This window comes from Penaeus vannamei, chromosome 30 (assembly GCF_042767895.1).
Source record: "Penaeus vannamei isolate JL-2024 chromosome 30, ASM4276789v1, whole genome shotgun sequence".
NCBI classification, from domain to species: Eukaryota; Metazoa; Arthropoda; class Malacostraca; order Decapoda; family Penaeidae; genus Penaeus; species Penaeus vannamei.
Genome location: NC_091578.1, coordinates 2,027,363 through 2,047,362, shown reverse-complemented (window position 1 = coordinate 2,047,362; position 20,000 = coordinate 2,027,363). Strand labels below are relative to the sequence as shown.

General features: G+C 40.0%; 1 protein-coding gene across 3 annotated transcripts in view; it reads left to right on the top strand.

Moving 5' to 3' along the window:
• The window catches only part of LOC113823241 (carbohydrate sulfotransferase 15), a 38,948-nt gene that overhangs the window by 2,150 nt on the left and 16,798 nt on the right, over positions 1-20,000 (top strand). Inside the window, exon 1 of one of the 3 annotated variants that reach the window (XM_027375858.2) lies at positions 620-898. The exons of 1 other annotated variant lie outside the window; for it this stretch is intronic. The gene's annotated coding sequence lies outside the window, so the exon portion shown is untranslated. Of the gene's footprint in view, positions 1-619; positions 899-20,000 lie in introns of those variants that run through there. One more of the 3 variants, XM_027375856.2, reaches the window with a different exon arrangement.

Here is a 20,000-nt window from a genome sequence, read left to right as displayed (position 1 = left end):
ACCTAAATTTATTCTTAATTGGTTAAAAACTGGCCAACAGACGTCAAACTACCTTGGATTACCATTTTGCATTGTTCATTTTCATTTTCGTATTTTGTGTCTGAATGCTTTGACCCATAATTGTTACTGCAGTAGGTGGTAGTTATAACCTAAAAGATGTTGAAAATTTTCTTACATTATCGTACATGAAGCTCACAGCATCTCGAGGAACCGCGCTAGTCTTCGAGGCGCTCTTGCCATATTGTATATATTATCGTATAAAAATAAATTTTCTCTCGTTTATTTGATACAACAAATCATCCTTCAGACACCTCTAAAACATGAAGAAATAAACATCAATAACACGTGGGAATATATTTTCATACTGAAAGTGTTATGTTAAAATCCTCGGAAATGAAATTTTCCCTCGTATAGGGCAGGCATCGTCTGTGTATATGTATGTGTGTACGTTTGTATGTGTGTATGTTTGACTGTGTGTGTGTGTGTGTGTGTGTGTGTGTGTGTGTGTGTGTGTGTGTGTGTGTGTGTGTGTGTGTGTGTGTGTGTGTGTGTGTGTGTGTGTGTGCGTAGGATTTTCGACCGTGGCGGCTGGGGCAACACTCAGGCCTGTCTGCTGAGGATTGCTCTCGAAGTCAGTCACTGAGGCAGTCGAGTATTGCGTCCGTGGAGAGCGGGTGGATGTGGTGGTCCATGTGTGCGCGGGCGTGTGTGTGCGTATAGTGTGTGCGTCGAGTGTGTGGGAGGGAAATTGTGTCCGCCGATCCTGTATGGGAAAAAAACACGTGGTTCCTGTGTTCTATTTCGACAAGGATTTTTATTACGATTGTCTGAAGTTACCGAGTTTTAACTGCAGTGCCTTTTGCTATTGAGGATTCTCCGGACATGTGAGGAAAAGAAGGTAATATAAGATTATCGTGTATATGGAAAATTGTAGTTATAGTTTTGTCTGGGAATACGTATTTACAAAAATGAAATCCCTTTATCATTTCAATTCCCTTATTACTTTCCTCTGTATGACCAACAGATGCATCATGACGAAACAGAACTTTCAGTATAATCCACGCGAAGATTTTTATTTTTAAGAGAAACAATATAACAACCCAATTGAATGACGTCATAGCCTTGTTTAAACCGAGCGTCACTTTTTCTTCGCAGCCAGCAAGGGACATATATGAAGTGGTCACACATTTCTCGCGTTATTTTGTTGTTTTCTAGGTGTTATGACTCGTACTCTGGTGGAAATGAAGAGCTATGAGTGTGATAATAGAGGTCATATGCTATAATATGCTATGTAGATCACTGATATTTATTATTGTATGTTTTTGGAGCATCAGTCTATTACATTCGTTGTTTTCGAAAGTTGTTGGTGTGTCGTATTTCCTCCTTCATGATTTAGAAGAAGAAAAAACAGCTCATACACGAATCAGCACAGCGAGTAAACAATAGGGCGTATAATAAGACACAAAATACACTCGTAAAATCCTCACAAGAGGGGAAAATTCCTCTTTAAGTGCTATCTTTATGACGGAAAAAATGTATTGAAGACGTGGACAAAGAGCTCTAGCACTATCAGGGCGGAAAATTTACGAGGCAGAGAAGATGGTAAAGACAGTCACTCCTTAAGATATCTAGTACCATAAAGAGGGTTAGGGTTTCTCTCTTTCTGTCTCTCCTCTCTCTCCCTTTTCCTCATTTATTTGCCATTGCTATTTCCCCTTTTCGTCTTTTTTTATCTTGTCTTTCTTTTATGCTGTACTGTTCATTTTGTTGAGAGCATGAGGATAATCTGCATGTTGGGGTGTACATAACACTGTAGCGATGGTATTGTGACACTCTGGTCTACGTGATATTGTATAGTAACAGTATGAAGACACACTATCCTCTTCGACTCTAATAATTATTTCAGCATGTATAGTTATCATGACTGCAGGTATATAGTAACTACATAAATACAATAGTCAGCGCAGCCAATGCAGTATAATGACTTCAAAACAGCTGAACAGTGACTATACAATTTACAGCTACACCATCTGTAGACCTACAATCCAACAACTCAAAATTTCAGTACAACGCCATAAATCCATATAAAAAGGTACAACAACAACAAAAATCTTCACGGTCATCAAGCAAAGGACAATAAACAGAACTCACACACTGCTTGCTTGCCAGGTGACCGCTCTGCCCTGCCGAGCAACTTCTCACGAGTGTTGGCGAATACTAGTCTGCATATGCCAAGTATTAGTGACGAGTCAGAGGTCGAGTGTGAGATTTGGTTATTATCGGGGGTACGTGTCTCAGTGAGGTGTTTGAACCGCAGCACGGGGGCTTGGTTGTCTTACTTGGTGTGAAAGGAGACACTTGACACGGTAGGAAAAGGGGAAAAGAGGCTTTTTAGTCTGTATGTATTGTAAGGTTTCATTTCACTTGCATACGCGTTAATGTAGGTATTTTTTGCTCATCTGTATGTTGTGCTGTTGCTTTTAAATTATTTTATTATCAGGACCACTTGTACGAATACCTTTTTTTTCATTTTTTCTCACTTTTACCAGTAAAGCCATTAGGACAAGAATGAAAAAAAACGAAGGGAAATCGAGCCGAGAAGGAATTACAGACGAAGCCGAAGGTCTGGAAGCGACCTCGTAAAGACCGTTATTTAAAAAAAAAGAGCGGGAAAAACTGTTATTAACTGTGGTCTCTGGAAGTGATTGGTGCCTCGCAGATCTAATCTTGAGTTTATGAGCCTCTGTGGTCACGAGGACAAGGATGTGGGGCATGGGTTGGGCGAGGAGGATGGAGGCGTATGGGGCTGTAGGGGGGGGGGGAGAATGGGGGGGAAGCGGGTATGGTGTACTGTGGGCAGCATGGGTAAGCCCGCGCTGTGCCATGAAGTCGGATGTTTATGACACTGTGAGATAAAACAGTAAAATAAGTAAAGGTGAAAAAATGGAAGCGTGTGCATATGTTTTCATGTTTCTTGATTTGGAGATAGGCCTATGCATGGCGGTTGTATGGGGTGTCTCCTTTTAGGCAGGTTTCAATGGGGACATCCTGTCAGATTCCTTATAGTCAGTCGTTTGTGAAATGGAAGGATAAAGAAAAAATAATTATGCGTATTTCCACACATCAAAAAAAGAGAAAAAAGTCTGTCATTAGAATTGATTTTTAAATGTGATCGCTTACTCTAAGAAAATATAAGTACATGGAAGAATTATTCAATCTTCCTCTTTTGTAGGTCGTTTATTTAACGAAATACGAAGAAAATAACATTAGGTGATTCACGCCATTGTAATCCGATATCACGTGACCTTTTTAGGACATACGAAACATTAAGGATTCATTGTTTTGCGTAAAAATGGGGAATAAAAAGATTTTGTGGTCGTTAAAGGGATATACTATAGTCATAAACATTAAGAAAATATGTTTTTTAATATCCATAAAATTGAGGGAAGGAGAATATGATAACTTCATTTATTTTTGTTGATGGTAGACTATAGAAAATGCTTTTGAATTAAGTATTTAGTAATGCTGGTTTTAAAGAGATATTTTATTATTGTTCTTGATATTACTATATAATGTGTGTTCATTGCTGTGAAATCTGAGGTGAATTACAATGCCTTGTTTGCTAACAAGTTAATAGTTTACATGTATTTGAATTTGAGGCCAATTTTATGTTCAAAACTTATAGAACTGTATCGATTATTAAGAAGAGAATTATCGCCCATCAACACACTGTCGCTGTTTCCTTAACATCACAAAATAGTCGATTTATAATTTGTGTTATTCTGTACTTGTCGCGCGCAAAAGGTTGTATTTTGGGGGACTATTCAGTAAAGAAATGTGGTAGTTAGGATGTACCGAAGACGAAGGGGAAAAAAAAACTATTTTTTTTCGACTTTTTGGGAGTGCCCCCCTTCCCTACGGGAAAGCAAGGTTAAGATTATTATATGAAACGAAGCGTAATTCTAAACTCTATAACATGCAAAAAGAATCAATCAGTTATCTCTGATCGATATTTTTTTATGATGTAATGAGTAGGGAAAGGTGGCCATTTTTATCACAAAATAGTCGATTTACAATTGAGTTATTCTGTACTTGTCGCGTGCAAAAGGGTGAATTCGACCTGGGTGAAAATTAATCGATCAAATACGTGTATGTATGATCACGTGCACATTCGTTATTTGTACGTAGCCTGGTCTAATATTTTTTGTTCTATATTCGGTTCGTTCTGAGGGATAAATTTAGTTATCACGATATATAACATACTTATTGTACGCTTATGTTTATTATACACCTTGTTTAAGGATCTTAGTACAGAACGAGGGAGATGAAAGTACAGAACGTATGAGTGTAAGATGGAAAAATTGAGAGAAATCATATAGTGACCGTAAGGACGAAAGTAATCGGAATGCTTAAAACGTTGATTAAGTTATGCTTCCTCCTCCCCTCCCCTCCCCTCCCTCCCTTCCCCTTCCCCTTCCCCTTCCCCTTCCCCTTCCCTTCCCTTCCCTTCCCTTCCCTTCCTTTCCTTTCCTTTCCTTTCCTTTCCTTTCCTTTCCTTTCCTTTCCTTTCCTTTCCTTTCCCTTTCCCTTTCCCTTTCCCTTTCCCTTTCCCTTTCCCTTTCCCTTTCCCTTTCCCTTTTCCTTTTCCTTTTCCTTTTCCTTTTCCTTTTCCTTTCCCTCCCCTTCCCTCCCCTTCCCTTCCCTTCCCTTCCCTCCCCTACCTTCCCCTACCCTCCCCTTCCCTCCCTCCCTCCCTCCCTCCTTCCCTCCCTCCCCCCCTCCTTACCCCCGGTTTTTTCCTCCCAAGGTCACGGCAGTAAAGTGATCGCGGTGAGAAAGTGACGGAGTGAGGGGAGGGGAGGGGAGGGGAGGGGCAGGAGAAGGAAAAAAGGTCATGGCAAGGTCGTTGTCGTTGCGAAAGAAAAAAAAAAGGATAAGAGGTCAATCAAAAGAGGAAAATTAGGGCGTTTGAGAAAGAGGGGAAGGAGGGAGGGAGAGAGAATAGAAAAAGCCATAGTTGCATTTTGTTTAGGAACAGGATAAATATAATAAACAGGTGAGGAAGGGAGTAGAAAAGAAAGGGTGAAAAAAGCTATAGCAAAGTGGCCTTCGTTGAAAAAGAAGACGAGCGATCACGAAGGAAGAAAATAACGTACGTTTTGTTTTGAAAATTGAGAAATTTGGAGCGAAGACAAGAAAAAAGACGAGAGACTTAGAACTATTGTAAGAGACAGAAAGGCAATAAAAGTAAAAACGAATTTGCATGTTTAGTAAGTACTTGATACAACATACATTGACTCGCATTTTCCAGTAACACCAGTACAATGTACAACAATAATATAGATGTTTACCAACGGAATGTATTCGACTGAAGAGATAAGTATTCACTAACAAGATAACTACCGCATTGGAAGAAGGGATGGTGGTTAGGTGGAAGGGATGGAAAGGAGTAAAGTAAAGAAGAAGGGATGGAAAGGAGTAAAGTAAAGAAGAAGGGATAGTGGCTAGGAAGAAGGGATGGAAAGGAGTAAAGTAAAGAAGAAGGGATAGTGGCTAGGAAGAAGGGATGGAAAGGAGTAAAGTAAAGAAGAAGGGATAGTGGTTAAGAGGAAGGGATGGAAAGGAGTAAAGTAAAGAAGAAGGGATAGTGGCTAGGAGGAAGGGACGGAAAGGCGTAAAGTAAAAAGTTAAATAAAACCAAATTTAGATTTTATACGAATTGAGATGAAGTCACAATAACTAATAAGTGGAACCCGCATTTCTAAACTTAAGGCCGTGTCACACTAGCACTTTTACCGTCAATTTTTTGACAATCGTATTTAACACAAATACAAACATTCTCGAATATAGCTCTTGATTTGACTTTGCTTGGCTGAAAAAAAAGTTGACGGAAAGGTTTTCAGACGGAAACGATCATTATCGTCTGACTAGAAAATCGACAATTCGCTCAAAAATGGATAAAATTTCAGAAAATTTTCAAAAAAATTGACGGAAAAAGTGCTAGTGTGACAGCACCTTTAGCGTGTAAGGGTGAGGGTATTGCCTTGTGACCGAAAGTATGTATTACGAAAGATTTATATTAAAAAAAGAAAGATGAAGGAGATGAGGCAGTTGGCCGGATGAGAGAGGCGTATGGGTACAATTGCTTGTTAGGGTACAGGGTACACAGGGCGAGGGGATGCGGGTACGAAAGCAGTTAAGGGAGGAAAGGGTGGAGGAGAGTAATGGGGTAAGGAGGATGCCCAGCTGTTTGGAGGAAAAGGGAGAGTGTTGTTTCTGTTGAGTATTTCGGCAAGTGAAGGAAGAAATGGGGAGAGACAGAATGAAAAGAAATAGGATGAAGTGTATAGGAAAACGACGAGGAAAAATGAATGTGAATAACAAGAGATGATGAACAGAAAAATCGAAAGGTGGATAAACAAGGCAAAAAAAGAGAAAATACGATCTACAACCACACAGAAAATGGAAAAGTATAAAATAAAATGTGAAGAAAGGAAATATTTAGTGGAAATAGGACGGCACGGAAGACGCTAAATGACGAAGGAAACAGACTTCAATGGAAATGGAAGAAAGTGCAAGAGAAAACAAACAAGTGCCTGACTGCCAGACCAGAATTAATCAGATACAATTGTTTACTTCAGGATGAAAAGTTAACTTATTGATGAACTTTGAAAATAACACGACACAGTACAAAGTAAATAGAGTGAATCGTGAAAACACGTGATGAAAAAGAGAGACGGACAAAATGTATGAAATATATGAGGAAACAAGAAGATATGAAATCAGGAGGGGAGGAATGTAGAAGGAAATGAAAAATGTATGAGAAATTAGATTAAAATGAAAGCTGCTGCAGAAAGTGGAAGGAAAACGGAAAATTGTATAGAAAATGGGTGGGAAGCAAATTTTAAAGAAAATGGGAGGTGATGGCAGATCTCGCGGAAAAGGAGAAACTATTAAAGAAAATTGGGAAGGGGAGGAATAGATGATAATGAAAAATAAGAGGGAATGGAAGATGTTAAAGGAAATTAGGGGGGGGGAGATGTCAGCGAACACGAAAGAAAATTAATTGTCACAGAAAATGGGAGGAGATGAAAGATGCTGAAGAAAGTGGTAGAAAGGATGTTATGGAATAGCGAAAACTAATGTATCGAAGGAAAGGAATAAAGCAAAATGGAAAAGAAGGAAGCCTCAATACAAGAAAATAGAAAAAGAAAACGAGAGATGAAAGTACGAAAATTACGAACGAATGGAAAAGAAATGTTAGAATTAGAAAAGAAGAAGAGAGAAAAAAAAACAGGAATAAAATTGGACTTCACAGAAGATTCTAAAATTACATGAAAGGGTGAATATGCTCAAAATTAAGCAAATTATATATTCCGTTAAAAAAAAAAGATACGAAGTAGAAAGAGAAGAAAAGACGAAAGGAATCGGACGACAGGTAGGCTGGACGAAAAGGGGAGATGAAAGGGAATGACAATCAGGTGGAAGGTCAGCAGCGAAAGAATGTACAGAAAAAAACATAAAATATGTGTATTTGTTTGTTCGTCTGTTTATGTGTGTGTGTGTTTGTCTTTGTATGTGTATGTGTTTACTTGCGTTTGTGTTTGTATGTTTGTGTGTGCGTATGTGTAGGGGTGTGTGTGTGTGTGTGTGTGTTTGTGTGTGTGTGTGTCTGTCTGCCTGTCTGTGTGGAGAGAGAAGGGACAGAGATGAAAAGCGAATAGAAGAAATAAAGAAGAGGAAATGAACCAAGAAAAAGAAAAACAAGCAGAGAGACAGAGACCAATCTTCTTAGCCAGACAGACATCCGAAGACACAAGCATGAAGACAAGCAGGCCTACCCCCCCTCCTCCCCTCCCCTTCACTTCCCTTTTCTACCCCCTCCCTCTTTTCCCCTTCCCTCCTCACTCCTCTCCTCCCCTCTTCCCCTCTTCCCCCCATCCCCGCCCCTCGCCCCTCCTCTCCTCTTCCCCCCCATCCCTCCCCTCGCCCTTCTCCCTCCTCTCCTCCCTTTCCCTCCTCCCCCCATCCCCACCCCTCTCCCTCCTCTCCTCTCCCCCCCCCATCCCTTTCCCTCCCTCTCCTCCCCTGCCCTCCACCTCCTCCCCTGCCCTCCTCTTCCCCCTCCTCTCCTCTCCTGCCCTCGCCCTTCTCCCTCCTCTCCCCTCCTCCCCCTCCCCCCCTCTCCTCGCCCTTCTCCCTCCTCCTCCTCCCCTTCCCTCCTCTCCTCCCCCCATCCCTTTCCCTCCCTCTCCTCTCCGCTCCTCCCCTGCCCTCCTCTCCTCCCCCCATCCCTTTCCCTCTTCTCTCCTCCCCCTCCCCATACCCCCCCCCCTAAGACTCGCCTCTTATCGTAAAAAAACAGCCATACCAACCTCTCCCTTCCCCCCCCCCCCCCACCCGACGGTCTTGGCCCCCTTATCTCAAATTTCCTTTTATTTAATGTGTTTTTTTCTCTCTCGTGTTGGATTTCTTTGATTTACTCTGCCAATCTTCCTTTATTTTATTTTTTTTTTCCTCTCCTCTCTCTCTCTCTCTCTCTCTCTCATTTTGATTTATTGTATCAATATTTTCCCCCTCATTCTGTTTGATATCCCTTATTTATTTTATTTTCATTTATTATATTGATATATTTTTATCATTCTATTTAATATTTTGTTTTTTCTCGCATTTTGATTTATTATACACTATTTTTCTTTCTTTTTATGATTTTCTCTCTATCTGATGCACTGTTAATATTGTTATAATTTCATATTTTTTGTATATGTAATTTGTTTTCATTTTTTTAATTTTTTAGATACGAGTTCAATCATTTTAATATTGTTATTTATTTTTTATTTTTATTCATTTGTTTTTGTTTATTTTCCTTTTTTAGGTACGCGTTCAATTATTTTATTGTTATGTTTTTTTTTAACATTTGCTTTCCTTTTTTTCTTCTTACTTTTGGGTACGAGTTCAATTGTTTTATTATTATTATTATTATTATTATTATTATTATTATTATTATTATTATTATTATTATTATTATTATTATTATTATTATTATTATTATTATTTTTACATTTGTTTTCCTTTATTTTCCTTTTTAGGTACGCGTTCAACTATATTATTATTCTTTTTTTTTTGCATTTATTTTCCTTTTTTTTCTTTTTTACGTACGTATTCAATTATTTATTTTTTCACATTTGTTTTCCTTTTTTTTAGGTACGCGTTCAGATTATATTATTAATATTATTATTTATTCATTTATTTGTTTTACATTCGGTTTCCTTTTTTTCTACTTATTTTTAGGTACGAGTTTAACTATTTTATTATTATTTATTTATGTATTTATTTATTTTCCTTTTTTATTACGCGTTCAATTATATATATATATTTTTTTTTCTTATTATTTTTTTTTCTTTTTCTTCTTTTTTTTTACATTTGTTTTCCCTTTTTTCTTATTATTTTTACGTACGAGTCCAATGAGGTCAGTATTGGCCTGATACCAGATACTCGTGGCTAAAAACCGACACCGTTTCGATGGAGGAAATTTTGCGGGAACTCGTTATGCTGATCACGTGTTCGTTTGAGGGAAGGATTAGTACCGAACAGGACTTTTGAATACGCACACGCACATAGACACGGACACGCACATAAGCACGGACACGCACATAAGCACGGACACGCACATAAGCACGGACACGCACATAAGCACGGACACGCACATAAGCACGGGCACGCACATAAGCACGGACACGCACATAAGCACGGACACGCACGTAAACACGCACACGCACATAAGCACGGACACGCACGTAAGCACGGACACGCACATAAGCACGGACACGCACATAAGCACGGACACGCACGTAAGCACGCACACGCACATAAGCACGGACACGCACGTAAGCACGGACACGCACGTAAGCACGGACACGCACATAAGCACGCACACGCACATAAGCACGGACACGCACATAAGCACGGACACGCACGTAAGCACGGACACGCACATAAGCACGCACACGCACATAAGCACGGACACGCACATAAGCACGGACACGCACATAAGCACGGACACGCACGTAAGCACGGACACGCACATAAGCACGCACACGCACATAAGCACGGACACGCACATGAACACACACACACACACGTACACGAAAACACATACACACGCAGACCCACCCCCACTCACACACACCCACCCCCACACACTCACCCCCCCCACACCCACTCACCCACCTCCACCTACACCCCCACCCCTACTCACCCCACCCACTCAATTCACACACCTCACACCCCGCCCCCACCTCCACCTACAGACCCACCCCCCCTCACCCACCTCACCCCCCCTACTTACACACACCCCCACCCCACCTCCACCTACACACCCCACCCACCCACGCCCACCCCACTGATGCGTAGACGCTCTCCAAAGCCCACTCGTCGCCCGCCCACCTTGGCGTCCGACGAGGCAGCGGGCGGGATGGCGGGCGCAGCGAATCGGCCAGACAGGCTCCGCTTCCATTTAGGGGAAAAGAACAACTCCGCGTTCTCTCTTTTCGTTCGAGGCTTAGTCACCTTGGCTTGGTTGTGCGTTGGTTTGGTTTGGTTTGGCTTGGTTTGGTTTGGTTTGGCTTGTTTTGGTTTGCTTGGGCTTGCTTTGGTTTGCTTGGCCTTGCTTTGGTTTGATTCGACTTGCTTTGGTTTGCTTGGCCTTGCTTTGGTTTGCTTCGACTTGCTTCGGCTTGCTCTGGTTTGCTTGGGCTTGCTTTGGTTTGCTTTGGCTTGCTTTGGTTTGCTTTGGCTTGCTTTTGCGCTTGCTTTGGCTTGCTTTGGTTTGCTTTGGCTTGCTTTGGTTTGCTTTGGCTTGCTTTGGTTTGGTTTGGCTTGCTTTGGTTTGGTTTGGCTTGCTTTGGTTTGATTTGGCTTGGGGTTGTTTCTTTTTACTTGATTTGTTTTGATTTGGGTTTGGTTTGGCTTGCTTTAGCTTGCTTTGACTTGACTTGGTTTGGTTTAGCTTAACTTGGCATGATTTGACTTGGCTTGGGTTTGATATGGTTTGACTTGACTTGGTATGACTTGACTTGGCTTGATTTGACTTGGTTTGGTTTGATTTGGTTTAGCTTGACTTGGCTTGGGTTTGCTATGGTTCGACTTGGCTTGACTTAGCTTGATTTGACTTGTCTTGGGTTTGATTTGGTTTGAATTGGATTGTGTTATCAAGGAAAATAATGTTTGAATGGATAATGAGTAAAGTGGAAGGAAGCGGCGCAGGGGAAGGATAAGGGAGAGAAGGATAATGAGAAACGAAGAGGAGAGAGAAGGAGAAAGTGTAATAAAAGACAAAAGGCTTTTCATCAAGGAACAGAAGAGAGAGAGAGAGGGGGAGAGAGAGAGAGAGAGAGAGAGAGAGAGAGAGAGAGAGAGAGAGAGAGAGAGAGAGAGAGAGAGAGACAGACAGACAGACAGACAGACAGACAGACAGAGAGAGAGAGAGAGAAAGAGAAAGAGAAAGAGAAAGAAAGAAATAAGTATAAGAATAAGGAAAATAAACAAGTAAAAACAAACAACCAAAACCAACGGAAATAAAGACAAGAGAACCCCAAAACAGAAACAAACAAGAAAAAACAAGAGATAAAGCGAGAGACAATTTGCGCGCGCGAAATCTCCCGCCCTCGCCAGACGTCTTAAGAAAAAAACCAAAATGGCGTAACCTACGGAAGTCGTAAATCATTCGGGGCGAAGTACTCGGGGCGTGGCATCCTTTGACTCACCTCGAGGAGGATGAGGAGGGTGGGTGGGAGGAGGAGGGTGGATGGGAGGAGTAGGGTGAGTAGGATGGAAAGGATGAGTAGGGTGGGTAGGGTGGGTGGGATGAGGGAGGATGGATAGGATGAGTAAGGTGGATAGGGTGGGTAGGATGAGGAGGGTGAGGAGGATGAGTAAGGTGGGTAGGATGAGGATGTATAGGGAGGGTAGGATGTGGATGGATAGGGTGGGTGGGTAGGATGAGGAGGATGGATAGGGTGGGTAGGATGGATAGGATGAGTAGGGCGGGTAAGGTGAGTAGGATGGATAGGATGCGTAGGGTGGGTGGGATGGATAGGATGAGTAGTGTGGGTAGGATAAGGATGGATAGATAGGGTGGGTAGGATGAGGAGGATGGATAGGATGAGGAAGATAGATAGGAAGAGTAGTGTGGGTAGGATGAGTAGAGTTGGTAGGATGAAGATGGATAGGGTGGGTAGGATGGAAAGGATGAGTAGGGTGAGGAGGATGAGTAGGACGGGGAGGATGGAGAGGAGTGGCTGCGGGTCGCGCTTTATCACCTCGGGTGCTTGTAGGCCTAGAAGAGGGAGGGGCGTGGAGTTTGAGAAGGGAAGGGAAAGGATGGGAAGGGAAGGAAGGGGAAGGGAAGAGAAGAAGGAATGGGTGAGTGAAGAGGTGGAAGGGTTAGAGGGTCATGGAGTTCTTGAGAAGGGAAGGAAGGGGTAGGGAAGAAGGAATGGGAGAGTGAAGAGGTGGAAGGGTGAGAGGACCGTGGAGTTCTTGAGAAGGGAGGGAAAGAGGAAGAGAAGAGAAGAAGGAATAGGAGAGTGAAGAGGTGGAAGGGTGAGAGGGTCGTGGAGTTATGAGAAGGGTAGGGAAGGGAAGGGAAGAGGAGAAGGAATGGGAGAGTGAAGAGGTGGAAGGGTGAGAGGGTCATGGAGTTCTTGAGAAGAAAGGGAGGGAAAGGGAAGAGAAGAGTAGAAGGAATGGGAGAGTGGAGAGGTGGAAGGGTGAGAGGATCGTGGAGTTATGAGAAGGGAAGGAAAGGGGAGGGAAAGGACAGAAGAAGAAACGGGAGAGTGAAGAGGTGGAAGGGAGAGAGAATCGTAGTTATGAGAAGGGAAGGGAATGAAGGGGTAGGGAAGAGAAGGGAAGAGAAGAAGGAATGGGAGAGTGAAGAGGTGGAAGGGTGAGAGGGTCGTGGAGTTCTTGAGAAGGGAAGGAAGGGGAAGGGAAGAGAAGAGAAGAAGGAAGGGAAGAGAGAAGAGGTGGAAGGGTGAGAGGGTCGTGGAATTATGAAAAGGGGAGGGGAGGAGAAGAGGAGAAGGAATGGGAGAGTGAAGAGGTGGAAGGGTGAGAGAATCGTAGTTATGAGAAGGGAAGGAAGGGGGAGGGAAGAGAAGAAGGAATGGGAGAGTGAAGGGGTGGAAGGGTGAGAGAATCGTCGAGGTCTGAGAAGGGAGGGAAGGGAAAGGAAAGAGAAGAGAAGAAGGAATGGGAGAGTGAAGGGGTGGAAGGGTGAGAGAATCGTGGAGTCATGAGAAGGGAAGGAAGGGGAAGGGAAGAGAAGAGAAGAAGGAATGGGTGAGTGAAGAGGTGGAAAGGTGAGAGGATCGTCGAGGTCTGAGAAGTGAAGGAAGGGAAAGGGAAGGGAAAATAAGAAGGAATGGGAGAGTGAAGAGGTGGAAGGGTGAGAAGAGAGAGAAGGGAAGGGAAGGGAAGCGAAGAGTAGAAAGAAGGGGTGGAAGGGAAGAGAGGAAGGAGGGATAAGAGGGCCTTGGAGGTCTGAGGGATTTTTGTATAATAAAAAAGATAAAGAAAAAAAGATTAAAAAAAAAGATTAATTGTACATGAGGCCTGTCGGTATCTACGGACGAATGTTGATATATACGGACGTATTAGTGGAAAAGTAAAGAAGAAGAGAAAAGTAAAGCAAAGTTAATAAAATGAAGGAAATAGGAAAGAAAGAGAAAGAGCGTAGTGGAGTTCAGAGGATAGATTGTGCAGGATATTTACACGGACAAGTGGAGAAAAGAAAGAAGGAGAAGAATAAAAAGAAAAGAAAATGAAAGAAGAAAAAGAAACGAAAGTGAAAGAAAAGAATGAAAGAAGAAAAAGAAACGAAAGTGAAAGAAAATAGAATGAAAGAAGAAAAAGGAAGGAAAAGAAAAGAGAATGAAAGAAGAAAAAGAAAAGAAAGGAAGGAAAAGAAAAGAAAACGAAAGAAGAAAAAGAAAACGATGAAAGTAGAATAGAAACATAAACATCTGCCAAAGCGGAATCAGTCCCCCTGTAGCGGTGAACTTCAGGATGAGAAAAGTTCTGCTGAAGTCGAACGTGCTTTTGAAAGTAAATTCTTAGCGTAACTCTTAAGAGTCTCAGAACAAGGGACGTGAATCGTGCCAGCACATTTAATGAACAAATAGAGGAACGGAGAGAATGGATGAAAATAGGGAGAGAGGCAGAACAAAAAAGGATACGGAATTCGAAGGGGGCAGGGAATGGAAGAGGGAGAAAAGGGAAGAGGAGGAAGAGGAGAAGGACGTCTATGCGAGTGAGTTTAATGAACAAATAGAGGAACGGAGAGAAGGGATGAAAATAGGGAGAGAGGCAGAACAAACCAGGATGCGGAATTCGAAGGGGGCAGGGAATAGAAGAGGGAGAAGGAGGAGAAAAGAGAAGAGGAGGAGAAGGACGTGGATCGTGCCAGCACATTTAATTCATGAACAAATAGAGGAACGGAGAGAATGGATGAAAATAGGGAGAGAGGCAGAACAAACCAGGATGCGGAATTCGAAGGGGGCAGGGAAAGAAAGAGGGAGAAGGAGGAGGGAAAGAAATGGGAAGAGGAGGAGGAGAAGGACGTCTATGCGAGTTTAATGAACAAATAGAGGAACGGAGAGAATGGATGAAAAAAGGGAGAGAGGCAGAACAAACCAGGATGTGGAATTTTCGAAGGGGGCAAGGAAAGAAAGAGGGAGAAGGAGGAGGGAGAAAAGGGAAGAAGAGGAGAAGGACGTCCGTGTGAGTGGCCAGTGAGGAGGGGAGAGGGGCGTGTAATGAAGCTGTATCAGGGGGAAGCGATTATAAGGGAGGGGAAATGAGGGTGGGAGGGAGGGGAGGGTGAAGAGGGTCGGAGGAAATGAGGGAAGGGAAGAGGAGGTAGATGAGGGAGAGAGAAAGTAAAGGAAAGAAAGGGAGAGAAAGGAAGCGAAGGGAGAGAACAAAACAGAAAGGGAGGGAATGGTAGGGAAAGGAAGAGAAGGGAGAGAACAGAAGAGAAATGAAAGAATGGAAGGGAACGGAAGAGAAAGAAAGCGAAGAGAGAAGAAAGGAAGAGAAGGGACGGAAACGAAGGGGAAGCGAAGGGTGAATTAGAAGAAATCGGAGAGTGAAAAGGGTGGAAGGCAGGACGGAGAGTAGAAAGAGTGGAAAGGAGAATAGAAAGGGTAGGAAGGCGAGGTTGAAGGGTGGGAGGAGTCGTCGTGTTTAGGCTGTCTCGAGTGGCCCGGGTGGGGGGTGGGGGGTTGGAGGCAGGATGAGTGGCCCTCACTAATTAAGGAGGTGGAGCTGTTCGTTGTAGGTGTAAGTGGTCTACTTATTCCGTCCGTGAATTCGAGAGAGGGCCACTTGTTCCTTCATTTTTTTTTTTTTTTTTTTTTTTTGGTGAATGGCTCTTTCTACTTCCTTCGTCAAAAGAAGAAATAGAAGGACTTCTCGGATGAATGCGATTTCTCGAAGGAATATCGCATGAATCGAGCGAAGAATTTCGAGACCGCTCTATCAAGTATTGACTGAGCAATAGAGAAGATGCACTGGCCAAAGACCTCTGCTTTCGGACCATCTTTGCAGACCCCGACTCTGTATTAATTCTTTCTTATTTCTCTGTTGTTGACTGCTATGTATATATATATTATTAATTATATATATGTATATATATTACTACTTTTAGCTATGTATATATATTACTATTTTTAGCTATGTATATATATTACTACTTTTAGCTATGTATATATATTACTACTTTTAGCTATGTATATATATTACTACTTTTAGCTATGTATATATATTACTACTTTTAGCAATGTATACATATTACTACTTTTAGCAATGTATATATATTACTACTTTTAGCTATGTATATATATTACTACTTTTAGCTATGTATACATATTACTACTTTTAGCTATGTATATATATTACTACTTTTAGCTATGTATATATATTACTACTTTTAGCTATGTATATATATTACTACTTTTAGCTATGTATATATATTACTACTTTTAGCTATGTATATATATTACTACTTTTAGCTATGTATATATATTACTACTTTTAGCTATGTATATATATTACTACTTTTAGCTATGTATATATATTACTACTTTTAGCTATGTATATATATTACTACTTTTAGCTATGTATATATATTACTACTTTTTGCTATGTATATATATTACTACTTTTAGCTATGTATATATATTACTACTTTTAGCTATGTATATATATTACTACTTTTAGCTATGTATATATATTACTACTTTTAGCTATGTATACATATTACTACTTTTAGCTATGTATATATATTACTACTTTTAGCTATGTATATATATTACTACTTTTAGCTATGTATATATATTACTACTTTTAGCTATGTATATATATTACTACTTTTAGCTATGTATATATATTACTACTTTTAGCTATGTATATATATTACTACTTTTAGCTATGTATATATATTACTACTTTTAGCTATGTATATATATTACTACTTTTAGCTATGTATATATATTACTACTTTTAGCTATGTATATATATTACTACTTTTAGCTATGTATATATATTACTACTTTTAGCTATGTATACATATTTTTTAACTTTAAATAACAAAGTGTAAACAAAGATGAGAAAGGAAACATTTAATCTTGATCTACTGATTCAGGTTTGGAATCCTCAGCAGATGGTAAAAGTGAATCACGTGTTTTGTTTTGATCGTCTGATGTGGAGTCAAAATACGACTCGAAACGTCATGCCATTGTGTATCCTTTTATCACTTCATTTATTCACTGAATTCGTGTTCCAGTGAATAAGTATATCAAAGAGGGAAGTCGTAATGATATTTTCATTGTTATATATTCCTATTTTTCCCGGTTTTAAAGTAACCCAGATATACATAGGGGAAAAGGAATCAGATTCTGTGTTGGAAAATTTTCGCGAACGTAGATATAAAAGAAAATGAAATAAAAGGAAAAGGAAAAAAATGGGAAAATGAAAGACGTACAGAAATGAAACAAATGAAAGAAATATTGCGAAAAGAAAGACGAAGGAAGGAGAAGGAAAGAAAGGGAAGATGAGAAGAAAAGAGAAACGAAATGAAGGAAAGACAGCAAAAGAAAGAGAGAAGAAATGAAAGACGAGAAAAAGAAAAAAAGGAAGGCAAAGACGAAACGAAAGGAGACGATATCAAATCAAAGGAAGAAAGAAAATATCAAGACGAAAGATAGAGAAAAGAAAAACAAAAAAACGAGAAAAGTAGAACAAAATGCATAATGCATGATTACCAAAAGACGCTCACAGCTGTTTTTTTTTTTAATATCTTTGTCTCGAAACTTTCTTGTCTGGCGGGTACTTCCCTTTTCAGAGGACAAAGGGAGGAAGAAACATGTTTATTTCTTCATTTTCAGGATAAGTTACATACATACTTATTCGTTTTTAGGATAAGATACACATTTATTCATTTTCAGGATATGAAATATTTATTCATTCTCAGTATGACACATATTTATTCATTCTCAGTATGACACATATTTATTCATTTTCAGGATAAGACACATATTTATTCATTTTCAGGATAAGGCATACATATTTATTCATTTTCAGGATATGACACATATTTATTCATTTTCAGGATAAGACATAATTATTCATTCACTTTTAGGACAAGACACATACTTATTCATTCATTTTTAGGATAAGACACATACTTATTTCCTCATTTTCATAAGAAGACACATACTTATCTATTCATTTTTAGGATAAGAACCATATTCATTCATTTTCATTGTAAGAACTGTATTTGTTTATTCATTTTGATTTTAAGAAGTATATTTATTTGTTCAATACCATTACGAGAACTATATTTCTTTGTAAATTTTCCTTAACAGAACCAGATAAATTTATTCATAATTATTACAAAAACTAAATATCTTTATTTACTTTCATAACTAAAATCCTATTTATGTATTCATATTCATTACACTAACCACATGTGGTTATTCATTTTCATAACAGAAAACATGTCCATTTATTCATATTCATAACAATAACCACATTTCCTTGTTCATATTCATTCAAAGAAAAGAAAAGAAAAGAAAATATATATATATAAATTTTTTTCTTTCTTTCTTTCTTTTTTTCTTTCTTTTTTTTTCGCTTTCATGAAAATAGTGACCCCGCCCCTCTCGTCATCGCATTAACCAAGCAAAAAATATATATAAAACAAATCCGAACCGACATTGCTTTCGTCCGAGTTCGCATTTTTAAAGAAAGAAAGAAGAAAAAAGAAAGAAGAAGTAAAAAAGAGAAATGCAGCGAGCGTCTTCTTCTCTCCTTTTAAGACGCAACTGATCTTGTCGCGAAGGCCAAGCTGCAAGGCGCGAGTCGAGTGCAAAAGCAGACCTATTTGGGTGCGTGACGAATTCCTTTTTGCGTGCGTGTGTGTGTGTGTGTGTGTGAGTGTGAGTGTGTGTGTGTGTGTGTGTGTGTGTGTGTGTGTGTGTGTGTGTGTGTGTGTGTGTGTGTGTGTGTGTGTGTGTGTGTGTGTGTGTGTGAGTGTGTGTGTGAGTGCGTGTGTGTGTGCGTGTGTGTCTGTGTGTGTGTGTATGTGTGTGAGTGCGTGTGCGTGTGCGTGTGAGTGTGCGTGTGCGTGTGCGTGTGAGTGTGAGTGTGTGTGTGTGTCTGGTTTGTTGGTTTGTTGGCTTGTACTCGTTTTTTTCGATTTTTTGGCGTCTTTTTTTCTTTTTTTAGTTTGTATGTGTCTGTTTGTTTGTTTGTTTGTTCGTTTTTGATGTGATGTATTTATAGATGTGACGAATTCTCGCTTGTTGATCTGTACATGTTTTTCTCGATTTTTTTTCCTTTTTGCTTTAATTTGTTTTATTTACATTTTTCTTTTTTCATTTGTAGATATAACTAATTCTTGTGCGTGTGTTTGGTTTATTGAGCTACACTTGAGAGAGAGAGAGAGACAGAGATAAGATAGAGACAGAGAGAGACAGAGAGAAGATAGAGACAGAGAGAGAAGAGAGAAGATAGAGACAGAGAGAGAAGAGAGAAGATAGAGACAGAGAGAGAAGAGAGAAGATAGAGACAGAGAGAGAAGAGAGAAGATAGAGACAGAGAGAGAAGAGAGAAGATAGAGACAGAGAGAGAAGAGAGAAGATAGAGACAGAGAGAGAAGAGAGAAGATAGAGATTGGAGAGAGAAGAGATAGAGATAGAGATAAAGAAGAGGAGAGAGGAGAAGAGACAGAGAAGAAAGAGGTGAGATTGAGAAGAAAGAGATGAGAGAGAGAAAAAAAAGAGAATAGAGAGAAGGAAGAGATGAGAGGGAGAAGAAATATATGAGAGAGAGAGGAGATAGAAGAAATATATGAGAGAGAGGAGATAGAAGAAATATATGAGAGAGAGGAGATAGAAGAAATATATGAGAGAGAGGAGAGAGAAGAAAGAGATGAGTGAGAGAGGAGAGAGAAGAAATATATGAGTGAGAGAGGAGAGAGAAGAAATATATGAGTGAGAGAGGAGAGATAGAAGAGAGAGAGATGAAAGAGACAGACAGACAGAGACAGAAGGCGAAAGAAATACGAAAAAGTGGTTAGTTTATAAGTTAACAGAAAGGAAGTTGTTTAGTTAATAAATAAAACAGTTTGATGAACACTCCTAACCTGAAAACAAATCTACCTCTTTCTCATCCACCTTTTTGGCTTCCTCTCTTCTTATCCGTAATTGAATAATGCCAATTTGAAAAGGAATTATTATATGTCCTCCATGTTACTAACAACCACAGGGTAGTGTAAGCGATGGGCAGGTATGGTTTATATATATCAAGTTATATATATCAAGATAGGCCAGAGAACGTAAGTCATTTGATCTCTAAACCTGTAAGTTGTTTGTGTAAAGGCTATATGTATATATTATTGTTTGTTTGCGTTTTTTTTCTTTCTTTTTTTGTCT